This window comes from Monodon monoceros, unplaced genomic scaffold (genome assembly GCF_005190385.1).
Source record: "Monodon monoceros isolate NGI ecotype Baffin Bay Population unplaced genomic scaffold, NGI_Narwhal_1 Super_Scaffold_19, whole genome shotgun sequence".
Classification (NCBI taxonomy): Eukaryota; Metazoa; Chordata; class Mammalia; order Artiodactyla; family Monodontidae; genus Monodon; species Monodon monoceros.
In genome coordinates this window covers 69,146,728-69,167,036 of record NW_021703775.1, presented here as the reverse complement: position 1 = coordinate 69,167,036, position 20,309 = coordinate 69,146,728, and the positions used below count along the sequence as shown (strand labels likewise).

The 20,309-nt window shown below is 46.4% G+C and overlaps 1 protein-coding gene across 3 annotated transcripts in view; it reads right to left on the bottom strand.

The window, feature by feature from the left end:
* The window catches only part of ADCY3 (adenylate cyclase 3), an 81,414-nt gene extending 80,632 nt beyond the window's left edge, over nt 1-782 (bottom strand). For 2 of the 3 annotated variants that reach the window (XM_029232090.1, XM_029232091.1), the window contains exon 1: nt 322-781. The gene's annotated coding sequence lies outside the window, so the exon portion shown is untranslated. Of the gene's footprint in view, nt 1-321 lie in introns of all 3 variants that reach the window. The other variant, XM_029232092.1, reaches the window with a different exon arrangement.
* Nucleotides 783-20,309: the final 19,527 nt, after the last annotated feature.

The window sequence follows — 20,309 nt, the reverse complement described above, 5'->3', positions numbered from 1 at the left end:
CGACCACACACCCTTAGTCCTGTCCGCCCAAACACTCCGTCTCCTGTCTCTGCCTATGGACGGGCCTGGCCACCTCTCCATCCGTCGCACCCTTGGTCATCTTGTCTCTCTCAGTCCCTGACTTCCTCACGTAAATCTCCTCCAGGCCCAAGCCTTAGAAGGTCTAGATAAAACATGCTAGAAAAAAACCCAGAGCCATCCTGGGGGTTCCCGAATCTTCCTCTGTTTACTTCCTTTCCCACCCAGCCCCTCGGCCACTCGGGCTCCCCACCTCGGGGCACTGTTTGCCCTCCGGAAGGCTGGCCCTGCCCCTCCGTTTACCTGTGCAGAAACTCGGGAGCCGCGTGGTCCGGGCTGGTCCCCTCGCGGGCTGCGAGGCCGAGTCACGCGTGCAGCGGGAGGGGACAGGAGGGCTCAGCGGGCCCGGGGGCTGCTTCCCACGGAGCCGCGCCGCCCCGCCAGAGCCACGGTCCCCGGCCGGGGCGCGACTCCCCCGCCGTCAAGCCGGGAATCCGGCCGGGAGAGGCGCAGGACTGCCCCTCAGCATCCACAGGCGCCCGGCCGCAGGAGGAAGGAGGAGGAGGCGGCGGCGACGGAGGCTGGAAAATTCGGGGGCGCCCGCCCTTAGGGCTGCGGCTCGCGGGGCCGGCATGCGCGGCCGGCTCCCTCCCTCTGGCCCCTCAGTGGTCGCGACGGCGCGGCTAGGGGCGCACCCGGGGCCCTCCGCAGAGGGAGCGAGGGCCGAAGCCGGGGAAGCCCGCCAGCATCCTCTGGCCCGCCCGCGCGCCGAGCGGAGCCAGCCGAGTCGGGGCGCTGCGCGCTGCACAGTGAGTCCCCGCGCGGCGCTGGCGTCTCCGGGGCCACGCGCGCTCCAGGCCCCGGGAGGCGGGCGGCGCCCCTCTCTCCCCGCAGTCGCCGCCCTCTCGGCGAGCGCGTCCGTAGTGGGGGGGGGGGCGGGGGCGGGGGCGGGGGTGAGGCGCCCGGCTCCAGACCTGGCCCGGCGGGGGGAAGGAGGAGAAGCGTGAGGAGGAGCGCGGGGGCGAGTTGCAGGGCCCCTGGCTGCCCCAAGCTCCGACACCGGGCGGCGAGCTGGCGGCGACGGCTGCGTGGAAGCTCGGGGTGGGCGGTGGCAGGAAGGATGGGTTAATCAGCGCCTTCCCCCCCGCAGGCCCGTCTCAGAAGATAAAAACCCGGGACGTGCCCTCCCGCAGGTGAGGCGCGCTAGGGGCATCCCGGGCGCCCCCTCCTCTGCCGCAGCTTCCTTCCGGGCTCGGAGAGGCGGGGGCTGAGGTTTGCGGACGGCTCCCCCCGCCGGTGCGCCTGGCCTGTGTCCCCGCCCACCCTGGCAGCTTTCTGCAGAAGGGCCCGCAGCTGAGCCTGGTTCTTGAAGGAAGGGGGTAGGAGTGGCCCAGGAGGCACGTGGAATTGGGAGAGAACCTGCTTCAAAAAGATCTCTTGTGCACATTCCACCTGTTTGAGGCGTTTTTGAATTTACAAACTCTGTTAAAAACTCAAATGCTCCTTTGAATGGTTAAGTCGTTCAGTCTCTTACACGTTAGTATAAATTACTTTCCTTGGATTTGACAGAATATCTTGCCAAGCTCAACCACGGGCTTTAGGAATTTAGATAAAGGGAGAGGAGGGAGATAGGTTATTTTGGAGCAAAAGTAAGAATGTGGGGGAAAGAGTTGCTGAGGACAGCCAGCAGCATGAGAGGGTGGGCTCCCTGGGGAGAGGAGGAGATGTAGGTAAGAGAAGAGAGAAACTCAGCCATCCAGGCCCTGGATGAAGATGCCTCCTGGACCTCTTGAGATCATCCTTAAGGGCCCTTTCCAGAACCTCAGGTGTCAACTCACAAACCTCAGGGAATAGATTCATCAGCGAATTGATCCTATCACAGCTGCTTCTGTCCGACCCTCATACTAATTCAGAAAAGCTGCCAGCCTCAGCCCAAACTTGTCGGGGCTTTGCTTCCAAAGGTGAGGAATACAACATCAGATTTAGGAGGACAGTAATTTCAGTAAAGCAGCATTTCTCCCCATTGTTTCGGTTTGTTTGGAATCCAAACATTTATTTTGAATTGTTCTACAGTGTTACAGGAGGCATGATTTTTATGTTTAACAAAGGGACATGTGTTGATAAAGGGGAAAAAAAGCTGATAAATACTGTTTGGGCCTGCTTGGGCACAAGCGACACCCACATTGTGTCTTCTGTGAGTCCCTCCCCTTTTCCTGGCACACATGCCAACCCTTGGCGTTCTGGGGGGCTCCCCACTCGGCAAGGCCACGCCCAGCTCCTGGGCCCTGTGGGTTTTCTGCTGGGCCTTCTGCCACCACCTATGCCCCAGCCTCTCCCCCCCACACATCCCGTGAAGGAAGAGCGTTCCACACAGATACCCCTGGTAAAAACCCCGACCTCCTGCCCCTCCTGCCCTGACTGCTGAACTCACTGCTCCACTCCCTGCCCTTCCACAGTCCTCCTCTCTTGGCCGTGGGCACCTGTTCAGCAGACCTGTGCTGGGAGCACACAGGATGCCCAGCCGGGCCAGGCATCAGGAAAGACCAGAGAAAACACCCCACCCCTGCCCTCAGGATGCTTGCCAGCTCTGCCGGGGCACCACGTCCACAAAGACAGACCCTCAGTTGAGCACAGGTGACCTGAAGCACGGCCTTTCAGGACCACAGGGGAGCATCTGGTTGGCTGGAGCCTCTGCAAAGGCTCAGCAGCAGGACAGTACCCACAGCACACTCCCGTCACTGCTCTGCATTCCGGGTTATGCGCACAGCCCTTCCCTATGGATGTGGGAAGCCCAGCAGGGCAGCTGCAGCCCCTCTCTGGGCCTCCCTGGAAGCCAGGGGCAACTGAGTGGATATTGCAGAGCAAGAGAGGTAATTGGGGAAAACACAACTAGTCAGAGACAGGCAGTGAGGCCACAAGTCTCATCCGTCTCCCTCACAGCTGTTTCTCTAGGACATGGCACCTAGTAGATACTCAAAGCAGCCGTTGAATGAATGGATGGTTTCCTTAGGAAGAAGTGGCACTTTATAAGTGTCCCTGAGCAGACCAACAGGACTTATTCATTGATGCTGAACATGTCCTGGTCCAGGAGAAATTAAAAATAACCACACTCAAGTGAAAATGGAGGGAGGTGCCTTCAGTTTCTAAGCTATATATTTTGCACTGTCACCTGCAAAGCTGTCATGCATTGCTTTTGCAATCAAAAGATACAGTAAATCTATCTTTAAAACACATACCAACACACACATGCACACACCCACACAACCGAAGGCCATGAATGGCTCTGTGAGTGACTTGCCTATGGCACGTGTCCTAAAGTGAAGACAGAATCACGGGCTTGGGGAGAAGCTTGGAGGGCACCCCAACCCTAGCCCAGGATCCCCTCGGACAGGATACCTCTTTGCAGAAGGCACCTTTTGTTTGTATGGTTTGAGACTAGAGATGGATTGCTGAGAATTAATTATTATTGGATAAACAAGAGTGGTTTGGCCCCCTGGGGAAATGTGGTGGCTCCTGAATTCAGCAAACAAGAGATCAGAGCAGGACCCTGGTGTCCTGGGGAAAAAGAAGCGGGAGGAGAGACAGTTATCAGCTCCCCTGGTGCTGGGCCCTGGGAGAGCCCTGATTGGGGCCTTCCCTGAAAGCAAAGCCTGCATGCAGGTGGTTTAATTGGGAGAGTGATTCCTGGGGAAAGAAGTCAGGAAAGCCAGTAAATACAGGGGGCTGTGCCGGCGCGGTCACTGCCGTGGGCAGTGGGGCTTGATCCCTCTGGGACCCTCTGAGGAGCCTCCTCAGCCTGTTTGGCTGGGTGGCTGGAAGTGGGGAGTATTTATCCAGCTGCTTCCCTCCCACGTTGGTTAAGGGTCACGGGTCGGTGGGTTTCCTCTTGAGTACTCCAAGGTGCCTACAAGCCTCAGAGAGGCTGAGCGGTGGGCACCTGGGCAGGAAACAGGACACTCGGGCAGTGAGGCAAGGTGCCTGCAGGGTGTACCCGCAGCAGTTGAGGAGTAGATGGAGGGGCCATAAGGATGACCCGTACAGCGTCCAGACCTTCATCAACTCCTGCCAGCTCAGAGGTTTGGAGCCTTCACCCGGGAGACAGGAGCCCTCAGTCGTCAGCAAGCACAGCCTCGGACCCTGGCCTTGATGCTGAGGGGGACCTCAGACAAACGATTCCACCTCCCCAATTCTCAGTGTCCTTGTGGTGGGGTGACACAGACTGACCCTAGGAACAGGGGCTAATGGGCATCAGGATGGTTGGCAAATCTCCGCAGAACAAGTCAAACGGGTGTTACTGTCCAGCTCCTGGCCAGATGGCCCAGCTGCTCTGGCACTGCTGTTCCAGCGTGACCTGCTCAAGGCATGGCTGGGCTGCCATCGCCCTTGGGCTGTCCCTGTGATTACACCTGGGTCCCTCTCTTGACTCCACTGCAGTTTTCCTCTCTGACAGCATCAGCCTGAGTGCCACTTCTTTGTCTCTCTCTTTCCTTCTCTGTGTCTCTTGGTGCTTCTGCTTCCACGTCAGTCTCCCTGGCTCTGCCCCTGCCTCTGGGTCACTCCTTGGACCACTGTGGATGTGTAGAAGTGTGTGAGTATTTGTGAGTGTATGTATACGTGTTTTGTGTTAGTGTGTGACCGTGAGAGTTACGTGTGAGTGAGCATGTGTGATGAGTGATGAGTGTGATGCGTGAGCGTGAGCCCGTGTGCACGCTCCTGGCAGAGCTGCACTGCCCCACCCTAGCAGGTGGGCTCTGGCCTCACCCCTTCCTCCCCCATCTGACAGCCCCGGTGCCCTGCTCCCTTCCTCGGGCCTGTCCTCTGGCCTGTGGGCGGGCAGGGGGAAGTGGAGCCTAGACAGTGAAGATCACATCCACTTTCCTGGGCTGGGGTGTTTCTGGGTCTGTCCCATCCTGGGTGTGAGCATCTCCTCAGGAGCCAGACCAGCTCTCCTGGTTCCTCCAGCCCAGCATTTGAAACAGAGTAGCTACTACATAACCTGCGGTTGAAATAACTTCAGTTTAACACTAACCATTCATCCCCTTTCACTCACTGATGCGTGCTTCCCAAAGGGCGGTGATCTTGCCTCCTGTGGGATCCTGCCTTCAGGCACTGGGGGCTGTGTGATCTCCTTTAGCTCTGTGACAGAGGTACTACTAACGTTCCCATTTTACAGGTGAGGAACAAGAGTTGACTTGCTCCTGAGCCCACATCTAGGAAGGGGCGAGTGAGGGCTGGAATCCAGGTGCTCCAGACGGCGCACGAGTGCGGCTCCAGCAGGAATCCTCAGGAAGCTTGCACCAGGCAGGACACTGTGATCTCAGACTCGGTGCCTAATATATGGCCAGGGGCAGCCTGCAGAATCGTGGCTCCCTGGATGTCAGAGCTGAAAGAGACTCGAAACAGCATTCTGCTCCAGCCTGGATGGGGAAGTTGAGGCCCAGACAGGTTAAACTGGGGGCGAGCAAGACACATGCCCATGGAGTGTGAAGCAACGTGTGAATGCTGAGTAATCCCGAGGCCGCTATGGAAATGTCACGTTTCCAAAAGCACTCACGCCTGGGCTCCTCCGAGAAGAGGCACCATAGAAATATGTGCTAACAACCTCTCCCAGCTGCTGGGGATTAGATGGAGCAGAAAAAGATTTTGAACAAGAGGTGGCTAGACAAGGCCCAAGCCGGCAGGAGATGGAGGCCTCCATCTCCAGGGTGCCTCTCCCTCCCTCTGGTCCCAATACCCAGAAAAGCTGAGTCCTGGGGTGGGGGGGAGGGTGGTCAGCAGGCTGGGGGCTTAGAGAAGGGCTGGCTCAACGCCCTGCTTGCAGATGTTAAAACCTAAACCATCCCAGCAGCTGTTTCCCTGCCCAGCACCCCATCTCAGGACTTGGTAAGCATCCTTGACCCTGCTCTTCCTCTCCCCTCCCCCCACCCATTCTCTACACCCCAACCAGGGCAATCGATCGGTCCAAATCCAAATCTGATCTTGTCCCCGTCTTCTTTAAAAATCTTGTCATTGGCGGTCCCTGCCAAGGATAAGAAGACTGCCCACCTCTGCACGGGCTACGGGATCAAATATGATAATACTTGGAAAGCGCTCAGAGGGCGCTTTCCTTTGAAGTTGTCCTCAAGGAACATTGGTCATTTGGGCCTGGAGATCTGTAGTGGGTTGGATGGTTCCCCCCACCTTCCCCCCTCCCCAGAAGATATGTACACATCCAATTCCCTGGAACCTATGAATGTGACCTTATTTGCAAAAAGTGTCTTTGCAAATGTAATCAAGAGATGAGACCACCCTGGATTACCCAGGCGGCCCTAAATCTAATGACAAGCACCCTTAGGAGAGACACACAGAGGAGAAGACAGGCACAGAGGAGGAGGTGCTGTGAAGGTGCAGGCAGAGGTTGGAGGGATGTGGCCACAAGCCCAGGAACACCTGGAGCCTCCAGAGGCTGGAAGAGGTGAGGAGGGATTCTCCCCTACGGCCTCCAGAAGGAGCACGGCCCTGCCGACCGACCACCTTGATTTTGGACTTCCGGCCCCCAGAACTGGGAGAGAATAAATTTCTGTTGTTTTATGCCATCCAGGCTGTGGTAATTTGTTTTGACAGCCACAGGAAACTAAGACAGGATCCACATTTCCATACCTATACTTAACACTTGCTACGATTTATTGTAATTTTACATGACTGTCACCCCAATCACTAGACTTTGAACCCAGGGTCAAAGCCTTTATTCACCTTCATACCAGGAATGCCAGCCTCCCAATAAACCTTGTTGAATTTTAAAAAGTCAGTCAGACCCTCTTCTCCAAGTAGGGGACACATGCCCCCCTGACACTCTGAGACAGGCCAGGAAGTGGCATTTCATTGGAAAAAATGACATGTCCTAACCAGCTATGTTCTTTCAGAGGGCTGATTTGGGATAAAAGGTGATTCAGAAAAGGATGAGATCATCAAGGGAAAACTGACAAGAAGGCACGAAATAATAACTACCAGAAGACAGTGGTCCAGATTTAAGTAACACTCTCTAGGATTCATTCCACAAAGTTCTCAGGCCCCACGCAAAAGATGTCGGGCTGACTTACACTCAAATTAGACACGCGCAGGTTTGTGGTTAAGCATATCCATGTGTTTCTGCAGATGGTGATTTTTATAACTATTAAATAACTCACGCTGGCATTGTTTTCCCTCTTGCATTCTTTAAAAAGATGCTGTTTACTGCTCAAGGGGTGACGGAAATAAACTAGCTACTCGCTTTGCCATCCCTCTTCCAATTCTGCTGTGCCACACGGGGGATGCCAGGCACCTTTCTGAAAGTGTTATATTCAGTGGGATAGGTGCTAAGCTTTTTCAAAACCAGACAAGAACTTGGTCCTTTTTTAAAAAAAAAAAATTATAGCTTTTATTTAAAATTTTTCTTTTTTCACTCTATTAAAACTCATTTCAGTGAAATGAATTCAGGGTGTGTTTACGCAATTCTCTCACCCTTCCTCCCCTCCTTGATGCCTCTGGCCTGCCAAGTGGGAAGCAAGTGATGGCTCTGGTCAGAGCTGAGCGAGGACCCAGAACCCCCAGTGTAAGGCTCTCTGGTCGAGACGGCTCTAACCCTTCCATTCATGAATAGCCCCGTACTAGCTGCCAGCTTTGCGATCTGTTTGGACAGGAAAACGTATAACTGTGCTCTGCTATTTTTAGCAGCTGCTAGCGTTGAGTCAGTCTTTCTGCTGGCTTGGAGCCCTCTGCTCTTTCTCGTGCTGTCAGACACTTGCTCACATCTCAGGGCAGTGAGCTCCCATGGCCCTTGCCCGCACCCCTCTCTTTATCACTTGCTTAGGGCAGGGCAGATTTTTAGGGGTCTGTATTTCTGTGCTTCTCTTAATAAAAGCTGCCCCACAAGTCATTTACATTAATCTGGATGGAGCTGGAGACTTTCCATCTTGTTCACAATTTTGCATTAATGTAGCTAAGTGGGAATTCTTTTTAAGTCAAGTCTAAGTTCAAATATGCCTTTAAACAAACAAAAATTACATTTAAATAGCTTTAGAGAGAATAATATAAAGGAGGATTTAACTGTTAGCTATAAATTGATACTCACTGTTCATTGTTTTGTTTTGTTTTTATCCCAGAGTCTAGCAGAGTGCCTGGCGTTGAAAAGGCACTTAATAAGTGCTTGGTGGAGGAAGGAATGCTTAGGAATAAATGGATAAATTCTAAGGTGTTAAAAGCTCAGTACTTAATCCCTCTCAAGGGTAAAACTTATAATGTAACACACAGAACTTTTAATAAATTGCAAATGGTGGAGTTCTCAGGCATCTCTCCTGGGGTGTGGGCAGAGATGTTTTTGGGCAGTTGGGTTGTATTATAATTGTTGGGATGATTTCTGTCCTAAGTGACCCCAAACTTAACTCACAATGGCTTAACAGTAGAGAAAATGTATCACTTCTATAACAAGTCTTTGGATAGAAGAGGTCTAAGGTTAGTTATTCGGTGGCTCAAAACCATCTTTAAGGTGCATGTCACTTTCCATCTTCTGCCCTGCCATCCTTAGGGTATCAGTTTTGCCATCACAGGCTAACTCTTCCCATGTTTGCAAGATGGCACCACCATCTAGCATCATATGCAGACACATTAATCCACAGAAGAAGAGAAACAGTTTCCTCCCACGCCTCTCTTTTTGGGAGTATGAAAGTGTTTTCTGGAAGCTCCCTAGAAGAATGTCCATGATGTCTTTTTGGCTAGAGCAGGGTCACGTGCCCACTTCCAAACCAGTCACTAGCAACAGAACTGGTACCACCATAAACGGCTTCAATCACTCATTATTTACCCTGAGCCACACAGTGGAGGGATAGACACCTGGACAACATTAGGACTCTGCCAACAAGGAAGAAGGGGGGAATGGCCAGTACTGACTCTGGTGGGCCTCAGGGCCAGACCTGATTCCCGGCAAAGCCAACTCTCTTATCATTTTTCCAAGGAACTTCTATAAACCTGGGAAATACTTAAATTTCACCGAAGAAATTATGCCAAGCTTTGATTGGTTAATGAGCAACATATTTGGGCGCAAAGGGCATCCACGCTTTTCCTATTTTCTTACTCTCCACTAGGCCCCTTTTAATCAACATTCAGTTGTGTTCTGTGACATTTTTCATAATCAGTTGGGAAACATGTGGTTTCAGTTTAGCAATTCATTAATTTATCAAACATTTACTATGCTTTTATTAGGCACCAAGGACACAAAGGTAGAAAAGATAAGGTCTTCGTCCGCCAAGAAGTAATACATTGGAGAGCCCCCTGTCGTGCTGAGGAGAAAATCTATGAAATGTGCCTGGGCAGCAGAGGTGAGTCTAGAGAAATTTCAGAGGAAGAGGCATTTGAGTTGGATATAAAAGTTCAGTAAGAGTTTGCCAGGCAAAGAGGAGAGAGGAGCGAGGGCACGTGCCTTAGTCAGACTGCTATAACAAAACACCACAGCCTGGGGGGCTTAAACAACAGACATTTATTTCTCACAGTTCTGGAGGCTAGACGTCCAAGATCAAGGTACTGGCAGATCCAGTTCTTGGTGAGGGCTCTCTTCCTGGCTTGCAGACAGCCACCTTCTTGCTGTGACTTCACATGGTGGAGAAGAAGCTCTGGTGTCTCTTCCTCTCCTTATAAGGACACTAATCCCATCATGGGGCCTCATGACTTCATGTAAACCTAATTACCTCCAAATACCCCCAACTCCAAATACTATCACACTGGGGGTTAAGGCTTTAATGCATTTGGAGGGGACACAAACATTCAGTCTATAACAGCATGTCTGGTCGAGGGGTCAGCAAGTACAAAAGCACAAGGCTATGAACAGCAGACTGTGTTCACAGAACAACAAGAAGTTCACTGAGCCTAGAGCAGGGAGGGCAGGGGCGGCAAGGAGATGGAAGTGTCGAGACACAGGATGGGAGGAGGCTGGGTTATGCCAGGCCAAGGCAGTGTGGTGCTATAGCAAAGAGCAGAGGTGCTGAAGTCAGGCCCCAGTCTGAACCCAGGTTCTACTCTTACAATAGATCAATGTTTGTTTCGGTTTCCTGGGGCTGCCATAACACATTTCTACAAACTGGGTGGTTTAAAACAGCAGAAATACATGTTTTCACAGTTCTGAAGGCCACAAGTCCAAGTGAAGGTGTTGTCAAGGCTGGAGGCTCTGAGGGAGAATCCATTCTCTGCCCCTCTCCTAGCTTCTGGTAGCTGCCAGCAACTATTGGCATTCCTTGGCTTGGGTCTTTATAGCTCCAATCTCTGCCTCTGTCTTCACATAGCCTCCTTTTCTCTGGTGTCTCATTTTTTCCCCCCTTCTCTTCTAAGGGCTTGTCATTGGGTTTAGGGTCCATCCTCACCTAGTATGAGCTCATCTCAAGATCCTTACCCTAATTATATCCGCAAAGACTCTATTCCAAATAAGGTCACATTCTGAGGTTCTGGGTGGACATATCTTTTGGGGACCATAAGGCAACACTTCAGTGTTGTAATAGTAAACAGTTTACTTAACCTCCTTGAGCACATTTCCTTATCCCTACTATGGGGATAGAATATTTATCCTGAGGGATCATTTTAGAGTCAAATAATAGCTTTTAAGTTGCTGAGGAAGTACTTGGTCTATAGTAAGTGCTCAAGAAGTGCCAGGAACTTGGATTTTATCCTATAGCCAACAGAAGGCTTGAAAAGTCAGTGTCTGAGCAGGGTGGGGGAAAGGGTGTTACTTCCCAAATTTTTCCTCTTTTCAAAGGCACAGGGGAGCCGGGCTGGGCCCCTGATAATGTTGGACTCAGTCAGAGGCTTCCAAGGCAAGAACACTGCAGAGTTACAGCTGTCCCAGAAAGGCAGTGGTGGAGACAGTGAGAGTTTCAGGGTGAAATGGACACATGAAGATGGTGGGGGGTGGAAGCTGCCCAGTGCGGCTGAGCCTGTGTGAGCTGTACATCTGAAAACCCAGAGTTACTTAAACGGAGTCCCTCTCTGTCGTCCTGGAGATACTAAGGCTGCCCAGCAGTAGAGGCATAGCCAAGGGCTGGGAGAAGTAAGGGAAATGAGTGAATGAGAGAAGCCTGTAGACTTGCAGAAATGCTAGAGATGGGAGCAGAGGGACCTTTAAGAGACTCATTAATAAGGCAACAGAAGCCTGGAGAAGTCAGATGGTTGCCCAGGGTCACTGAGCTTTGATTGACAGACCCAGACTTTGAACCCACAATGTTCTCACTACGTGACGTGTTCTTTCCTACCACTCTGGTCAACTTAAGCAGGAAAGATTTAGTGGAAGGATGTCAGGGGACAATAAACTCTATGTTCTTTTAGAGCAGCCTGTCCTACATGAGTGGTTCTCAAACATTATAGTGCATCAGAATCCTCTTGTGGGCTTGTCCCAATACAGACTTCTGTGCCCCCAAGAATCTGGTACATAAGTCTGGGATGGGGCTCAAGAATTATCGGCATTTCTAACAAGCTCCCAGGTGATGCCCACACTGCTGGTCCCAGATCCCACTTTAAGAATCATTGTCCTACACATTTCCTCAGTTCCTGAAGCACCCACTATGCTTTGCAAATATCAAGTGCTCAATTCGTCCTTGCTTCAATGAATCACATGCTTTGGATTTAAAATACTATCAAAGACTTAATACCCACTGATGATGCTGACTGGAGGCTGCTAGTGAGTTACATCAGGTCCTCCTACCTAGTAATTTACATCATGATATAAATGAGTTTGATTTCAACCAAACCCATCCCACTAAATACATTTCACAGAACCCCAAGCCCTGCTGTATTAAAATTCCCTGGCAATATGGTGGGTATGCGCTCTAGGAAAGGAGTAAAAAGCTTTGGGGCATTGGATTAATTTCATCTGGTCTACAGGGAAAATCACAGGAAGTGAGTCACCTTTATGCCTCTAATGGAGAGAGGTTTTAAAAGTCTTTAACAGTGATACAGCAATCAGAGAAGAAAAAGAAATAAAAGGAATACAAATTGGAAAGGAAGAAATAAAACTGTCACTGTTTGCAGATGACATGATACTATACACAGATAATCCTAAAGATGCCACCAGAAAACTACTAGAGCTAATCAGTGAATTTGGTAAAGTTGCAGGATACAAAATTAATGCACAGAAATCTCTTGCATTCCTAAACACTAACAACGGAAGATCAGAAAGAGAAATTAAGGAAACAATCCCATTCACCATTGCAACAAAAAGAATAAAATACCTAGGAATAAACCTACCCAAGTAGGTAAAAGACCTGTACTCAGTAAACTAAAAGACATTGATGAAAGAAATCAAAGATGACACAAACAGATGGAGAGATATATAATGTTCTTGGATTGGAAGAACCAATATTGTGAAAATGACTATACTGCCCAAAGCAATCTACAGACTCAATGCAATCCCTATCAAATTACCAATGGCATTTTTTATAGAAATAGAACAAAAAAATCTTAAAATTTGTATGGAGACAAAAAAGACCCTGAATAGACAATGCAATCTTGAGGGAAAAAAATGGAGCTGGAGGAATTAGACTCCCTGACTTCAGACTATACTACAAAGCTACAGTAATCCAGACATTATGGTACTGGCAAAAAAACAGAAATATAGATCAATGGAATGGGATAGAAAGCCCAGAGATAAACCCATGTACCTATGGTCAACTAATCTATGACAAAGGAGGCAAGGATATACAATGGAGAAAAGACAGTCTCTTCAATAAGTGCTGCTGGGAAAACTGGACAGCTACATGTAAAAGAATGAAATTAGAACATTCCCTAACACCATATACAAAAATAAACTCAAAATGGATTAAAGACCTAAATATAAAACCAGACACTATAAAACTCTTAGAGGAAAACACAGGAAGAACACTCTTTGACATAAATCACAGCAAGATCTTTTTTGACCCACCTCCTAGAGTAATGGAAATTAAAAAAATAAACAAATGGGACTTAATGAAACTTAAAAGCTTTTGCACAACAAATTATAAACAAGGCGAAAAGACAACCCTCAGAATGAGAGAAAATATTTGCAAACGAATCAACAGACAAAGGATTAATCTCCAAAATAAACAAACAGCTCATGTAGCTCAATATTAATAAAACAAACAACCCAATCAAAAAATGGGCGGGGGCTTCCCTGGTGGCACAGTGGTTGAGAGTACGCCTGCCGATGCAGGGGACACAGGTTCGTGCCCCAGTCTGGGAAGATCCCACATGCCGCGGAGCGGCTGGGGCCGTGAGCCATGGCTGCTGAGCCTGCGCGTCCGGAACCTGTGCTCCGCAACGGGAGAGGCTACAACAGTGAGAGGCCCACGTACCGCAAAAAAAAAAAAAAAAGGGCAGAAGACCTAAACAGACACTTCTCCAAAGAAGACATACAGACGGCCAAGAGGCACATGAAAAGCTGCTCAACATCACTAATTATTAGAGAAATGTAAATCAAAACTACAATGAGGTATCACCTCACACCAGTTAGAATGGACAGCATCAGAAAACCTACTAACAACAAATGCTGGAGAGAGTGTGGAGAAAAGGGAACCCTCTTTCACTGTTGGTGGGAATGTAAATTGATACAGTCACTATGGAGAACAGTATGGAGATTCCTCAAAAAACTAAAAATAGAATTACCATATGACTCAGCAATCCCACTACTGGGCATATACCCAGAGAAAACCATAATTCAAAAAGACACATGCACCCCAGTGTTCATTGCAACACTATTTACAATAGCCAGGTCAAGAAGCAACCTAACTTCCATTCATCAACAGATGAATGGATAAAGAAGATGTGGTACATATATACAATGGAATATTACTCAGCCATAAAAAGGAATGAAATTGGGTCATTTGTAGAGACATGGATGGATCTGGAGACTGTCATACAGAGTGAAGTAAGTCAGAAAGAGAAAAACAAATATCGTATATTAATGCATTTATGTGGAATCTAGAAAAATGGTACAGATGAACCGGTCTGCAAGGCAGAAATAGACACACAGATGTAGAGAATAAACGTATGGACACCAAGGGGGGAAAGCAGGGGGTGGGGGATGGTGGTGGGATGAATTGGGAAATTGGGATTGACATAGATACACTAATATGGATAAAATAGATAACTAATAAGAACCTGCTGTATAAAAAAAAAGTAAATAAAAATGAAACAGGATAAAAGAAAGTCTTTAATGGTGATATTGTTAAAGATTGTAATCAGTCAACAGAATTAATGAGTGTCTCCTGCAAGTCACTGCGACAAGTGCTATGAGAGATGAGGCTGAGACCCAAGCCCTGCCCCAAAGGGTTAACCGTCTGGTTGAGGGGATGAGATAAAAGGAAAGGATCTTGAGGGGCGTGAGGAGAGCTTATATATTGGAGGATGCATAAAAGCCCTGCCCACTCCCATGCTTTCCTGGGGTAAACCTAGAGCCAAGCTGGAGTTCGCTGTATCACGGCTCATGAAAGCTTATTGGTGCATCTCTTCCCAACTTGGAATCAACCATGAAGAGTATTTATACCATGAAAATTGGGCAAAAGCCACAAATCAGGGCTTCCTCGCCCCCCTCCTGGAGGGCCAGTTTACCAGCACACCAGGAACTCCTAGGGCCTGATAAAGAAGTTCAAGGTGGCTTCCAAGGTGTAATCTGGGAGGCTGCAATTTACCAGGGAAGCTTGGCATAGAGTGGTGATGGCTGAAAGAGGGGCCCTTGGGCCTCACTGCTGGGCTGAGGGAAAGTGGCCTGTGTTACAGACTGCCCAGGTGGGCAGGGCGTAGAGGTGCTAAGAGGACCAGGGAGTAGAAGAGGCTGAGGGCCTGGACAACTAGGAGGATGAGTGCTTGGACCTTGTGTCTGGAAGCCATGGCGGGACATGACAACAGCAACAGATGGCAGACCAACTGGAGCCAGTGAGGCCACTGGGGTGAAAGATGGCAAAAGTACCAAAAATATGAGAGGTAAGGTACCCTCGCCCCAACTCTGGATCTCCCCTAGGAACAGGAGGGTAGTGGAAGTATGAGGGGGAGGTGGGGACCTCGCATTTACCGCATTTTAATCTTGAACTGATCATGTTTAAAACCAGAAGTGACTAACCTACCTTAAGAGGCAAATTTTAAGTTTTCCTGTCCTTGGTGAAAAATGTGAGTTTGGGAGCCAAGACAGCTTCCGTTTTACAAGAATAAAGATTATCTTTGAACATCTGAGTCTTGTTGACTTATTACTAAAAATTTCAGACCTGTGACATCATTTGCCTTTGTAAAATGAGATGCCATATCACAATTTCAAGTAGGAAGAATTTAAGGTTTTCTTTATTAAAAGAAATGAGAGAGTTAGCCTATTATTGCTAACTTTAGGAAAAACTTAATTCACTAACTTTTTTCTAAATTAATTTTTCTTTTTCTTTCTCTTCTTTTTTTGGGGGTATGAGTTGCACTAGAATTATATGCGAGAGGTCTGGGGGTCTAGTATTTATTGCCTTTGTAAAATTCCATAAAATAGTGATCTTTAGAAAGGACCATAGGTGTTATCTAACCAACAGCCTCATCTAATAATGGAGGAACCAAACCTCAGAAGGGGCCCCTGGCCCAAGGCTACTCTATTAATTAATAGATAAGCCTCTGTCTCAGGACTTCTCATTTCAATTCTACCGCTTCTATGTTATCTGAGAGAGTGTGTTTGCGGATATGTACCTACATTAAGTGAATCTGAAATTCCAGCCAGAGAGCGCTGATTGCTATGTTAGCTTTTCAAAAAACTTTTGAGTGACTAAAAGTTTTTTTCCATTTTAGTCTCAAGTTTCTACTAATGTAAAGAAGTAAGATTTAATTATGGCCCAGAGCGCCCCTACTATAGAGTCCCCACACAAGCTTCAGAGTGTCTCCCTCTCTTTTTTAATCTGGTGCTGTATTTAGTTTTTGGTTTCACATAACATTTTACATGATTAAAGTAGTTGACATTCACCGGGAAAACTCAAATAATACAGACAAGCATAAGGCAGAAAGTCAAACCATCCTGACCCCATCCCCTAAAACCCACTCCCCAGACAATCACTCTTTACAGTTTGGTAAATATAAAGCAACTTTTCTTCCTGCAGTGCTGGCGATTCTAATACAAAATGCCACACTGAGCTTTGGGGCGGAGGGAGGGAGGGAGACAGCCCGCTACTAGCTTCTTCAGTTCTAACTATGACAAAAGAGTAAGTTAGGGATGTGAAAATCACCCAGAAACAAAATCCTTAGGCTGACAAATGCTGTAAAGGGATCCTTCCGTTCCTGCCCACCAGTTATATCTTAGACTCTCAGGGTGGATGTCCCTTAAGACACAATTTTCAAGTGGTTCTGGAGGCATCATCGGGTTCTGCAAGAGTTAGTGCAAAATTTCACTTACAAAACCCTCTTAATAAAAATATCCAGATGTATTATATTCCATATTTTAATTCACTGTTAACTTAAGTTGTCATGTTAACTCCCTCTTGGCTTGGGCACACCTCAGAAAGAAGTTTCTTTCACTCCTAAGCACATATATAGGATTTGAACTTGGGCCATGAATGAGGAAAATTGTACCTTTGTGGTCTTTTTAAAAATGCAGGCCTATCATCAAAAAATCTACAAACAATAAATGCTGGAGAGGGTGTGGAGAAAAGGGAACCCTCTTGCACTGTTGGTGGGAATGTGAATTGATACAGCCACTATGGAGAACTGTATGGAGGTTCCTTAAAAAACTAAAAACAGAACTACCGTACGACCTAGCAATCCCACTACTGGGCATATACCCTGAGAGTATATAATAATTCAAAAAGAGTCATGTACCACAATGTTCACTGCAGCTCAATTTACAATAGCCAGGACATGGAAGCAACCTAAGTGTCCATTGACAGATGAATGGATAAAGAAGATGTGGCACATATATATTTACAATGGAATATTACTCAGCCATAAAAAGAAACGAAATTGAGTTATTTGTAGTGAGGTGGATGGACCTAGAGTCTGTCATACACAGTGAAGTAAGTCAGAAAGAGAAAAACAAATATTGTTATGCTAACACACGTATATGGAATGAAAAAAAAAAAAGTTCTGAAGAACCTAGGGGGAAGACGGGAATAAAGACACAGACCTACTAGAGAATGGACTTGAGGATATGGGGAGGGGGAAGGGTGAGCTGTGACAAGTGAGAGAGTGGCATGGACATATATACACTACCAAACGTAAAACAGATAGCTAGTGGGAAGCAGCCGCGTAGCACAGGGAGATCAGCTGGGTGCTTTGTGACCACCTAGAGGGGTGGGATAGGGAGGGTGGGAGGGAGGGAGACGCAAGAGGGAAGAGATATGGGGACATATGTATACGTGTAACTAATTCACTTTGTTATAAAGCAGAAACTAACACACCACTGTAAAGCAATTATACTCCAATAAAGATGTTAAAAAAAAAAAAAGAAAAAAATCCAAGCTCCACTGCTCACTAACTGTCTGAATGTATGCAATCTCCCCCCTCAAAAAAAAAAAATGCAGGCCTATTCACAGGGAACTATATTCAATATCTTGTAGTAACCTATAATAGAAAAGAATCTGAAAAAGAACATATACATATATATATACACACACATATATAACTGAATCACTTTGCTGTATACCTGAAACTAACACAACATTGTAAATTAACTATATTTTCAATATTTAATATTTAATTAAAATATTTAACACTAATGTTTAATATTTTAATTTTTGATATTCAATATTTTAATTTTTAAATTTAATATTTAATAAATTAACCATTAATTTAATAATTAATAATAATTTATTAAATATTAAATGATTGCTATTATTAAATATTTAATAAATTAAATATTAAATTTTTAATATTTTCAATATTTTAAAAAGTTAATTAAAAAAACCCTGCTAGTTCATAAAAACAACACACATAGATAATACTGCAGCATTTTTTGTAGTGACAAAAAGCTGGAAACAAAGCCCGTGTCTGAATAAGTTATGGCATAACAACACCATTACTATTACTATTATTCAACCACTAAAGAGACTGAATTAAATCTAAACCAATTGACTTAAGATTTTTATGAGGTACTGTTGAATGAGAAGAGAAAGATGCAGAAAAGTGTACATAATATGATCTCACTTTTGTAAAGCCAAAAAAAAAAAGTCAACCCCCACCCCCGCAAAAAAGCAGCCCTATTTATATCCATGTAAGTAACATGGTACAAGCAGGAACAACATTATTTTTGAGTGTGAAGCAAAGTATTTAAAAATTTGGAACTTTAGGCTGACAGTGTACACTGAGAGACTGGGTTCTGAAGTTGGGCAAGCTTGGGTTTGAATAGCTTTTTATTTGGCCTTGAGCAGGTCACTTAACCTCTCTGACCCTCAGTTTTCTCATCTGTAAAATGGGGATGATGTTATTAAAGACATTCATGTTCTTAAAAGTCCTTTGAATGTTTCTGTCACTGGGAACTTCTCTTTTGCTATCTTTCTAAAATTATCTAATAATTTTTAACATCTAATATCTTTCTAATAATCCTTTTTTGGACCCCAGCTTCCTGTCCCATCTCATCAAGTCTTTCTTCCTTTTCTTTTAGGCAGCCCCAACCCCTAGAAGTCTTGTTCATTTCTTATGAAGAGCAGCTCGGCTCCGTGCCTCACCACGCAAAGCCATAGTACTTTCCCTTATACCTAAAATTTCACTAGGCTGCTTCATTAAACAGAGCTCCTGTCCAGCACTGCCAGCAGCACAGAGTGCCTGGCAGAAGCTCTTAACTTTCCTTGAACCTGATTACTTTCCTGGGCAAGGCGCTCTCCTCACCAGCATCTGTGAGCAGGAGGGAATAGTGTGGGGATTTATCACCTTCTGATATAAATGCTGACGTCTCCCCTAGGAGACAGAACTGCCTGCTAGGTTGCTTTTATATGGCGTGATGTTAAAAGCTTGTACTTTTATAAATTTATCCTAATAAAATGTTGCTCTTAAATAAAAGTCTCATATCGGAGTTCACTAGAAGTATAGGGTTCTGTTGATAAAAAGCACTTGACAACCACTGACTTGGGGCTTTTCTATTTTCTCCCTGCTAGTCAGATCCGAGATAGTTTCTTTTGTTTTCTTTATCTTTCCTTTTGAACAACTTGATGTCTTTCCTCTCTTTAGTATTTATTTTATTAACCTTTTTGTTTTCTCTCATGTTCTGAAACCAGCAGAATGTTCACATCCTGATATCTGAGGCATGTGGCACCTCAATTTCTCTCAGTCATAGCAGACTCTTAATTTCTCTTCCCTAGAACAAATGCTCTCATGGACTGCATCTGCTGATTTTATAATTATCACTAACAACTAACTGTTCTGGATTCACGGAGAAATAATTTTCCTAAAGTCAACTGATCACAATTTTAACTGGGTGATATCAGAAGTATACACTATTTACTTAACTAAGACAACAACTGAGATTCTAGATACTTTCCCCTCCAAATGAACACAACCTTATGAACTGCTGTGGAAGGATATATTACTATTTTAATTATTAATATAAAACGTATATAAAGAAACTCCTTAAGTCTAGTACTATTTCCTCCAGGCCAACAGGAAAAACAACTTTGTATAATGATAATGGTTAAGTTCTCAAGAAAAAAATTAATATAGCATTTTAACAACCTACATGATCTTTAGTATGTAGTAGCAATCAGAGTATTAATTGCAAAACTGCATATCTTGAAGAGCAGTCAAAAAATGCAAATCTGCCTCTTCAGAAATAAACCTACAGGAAAAAATAAACTTCTTCAAAACTTCACAAATGAAAAACAACAATGACAAGAATGTAAGCTCCACAGGGCAGGGACTTTTGTTGGTTCTGTGCTCTGTTACATCCCCAGTGCCTAGAACAGAGCCTGGCACATAGTAGGTACTCAATAAATGCGTGGTGAATGAATATTTTAACAACGAAGTTTGATTAGAAATTTAAGATATTATGGGACTTACTTGCTGGTGCAGGGGTTAGGAATCCACCTGCCAATGCAGGGGACACGGGTTTGAGCCCTGGTCCAGGAAGATCCCATGTGCCGTGGAGCAGCTAAGCCCGTGCGCCACAACTACTAAGCCTGCACTCTACAGCCCGCGAGCCACAACTACTGAGCCCTCATGCCACAACTACCAAGCCCACATGCCACAACTACTGAAGTCCGCGTGCCTAGAGCGCATGCTCCTCAACAAAAGAAGCCACCGCAATGAAGAGTAGCCCCCGCTCGCCGCAACTAGAGAAAGCCCATGTGCAGCAATGAAGACCCAACGTAGTCAAAAATAAA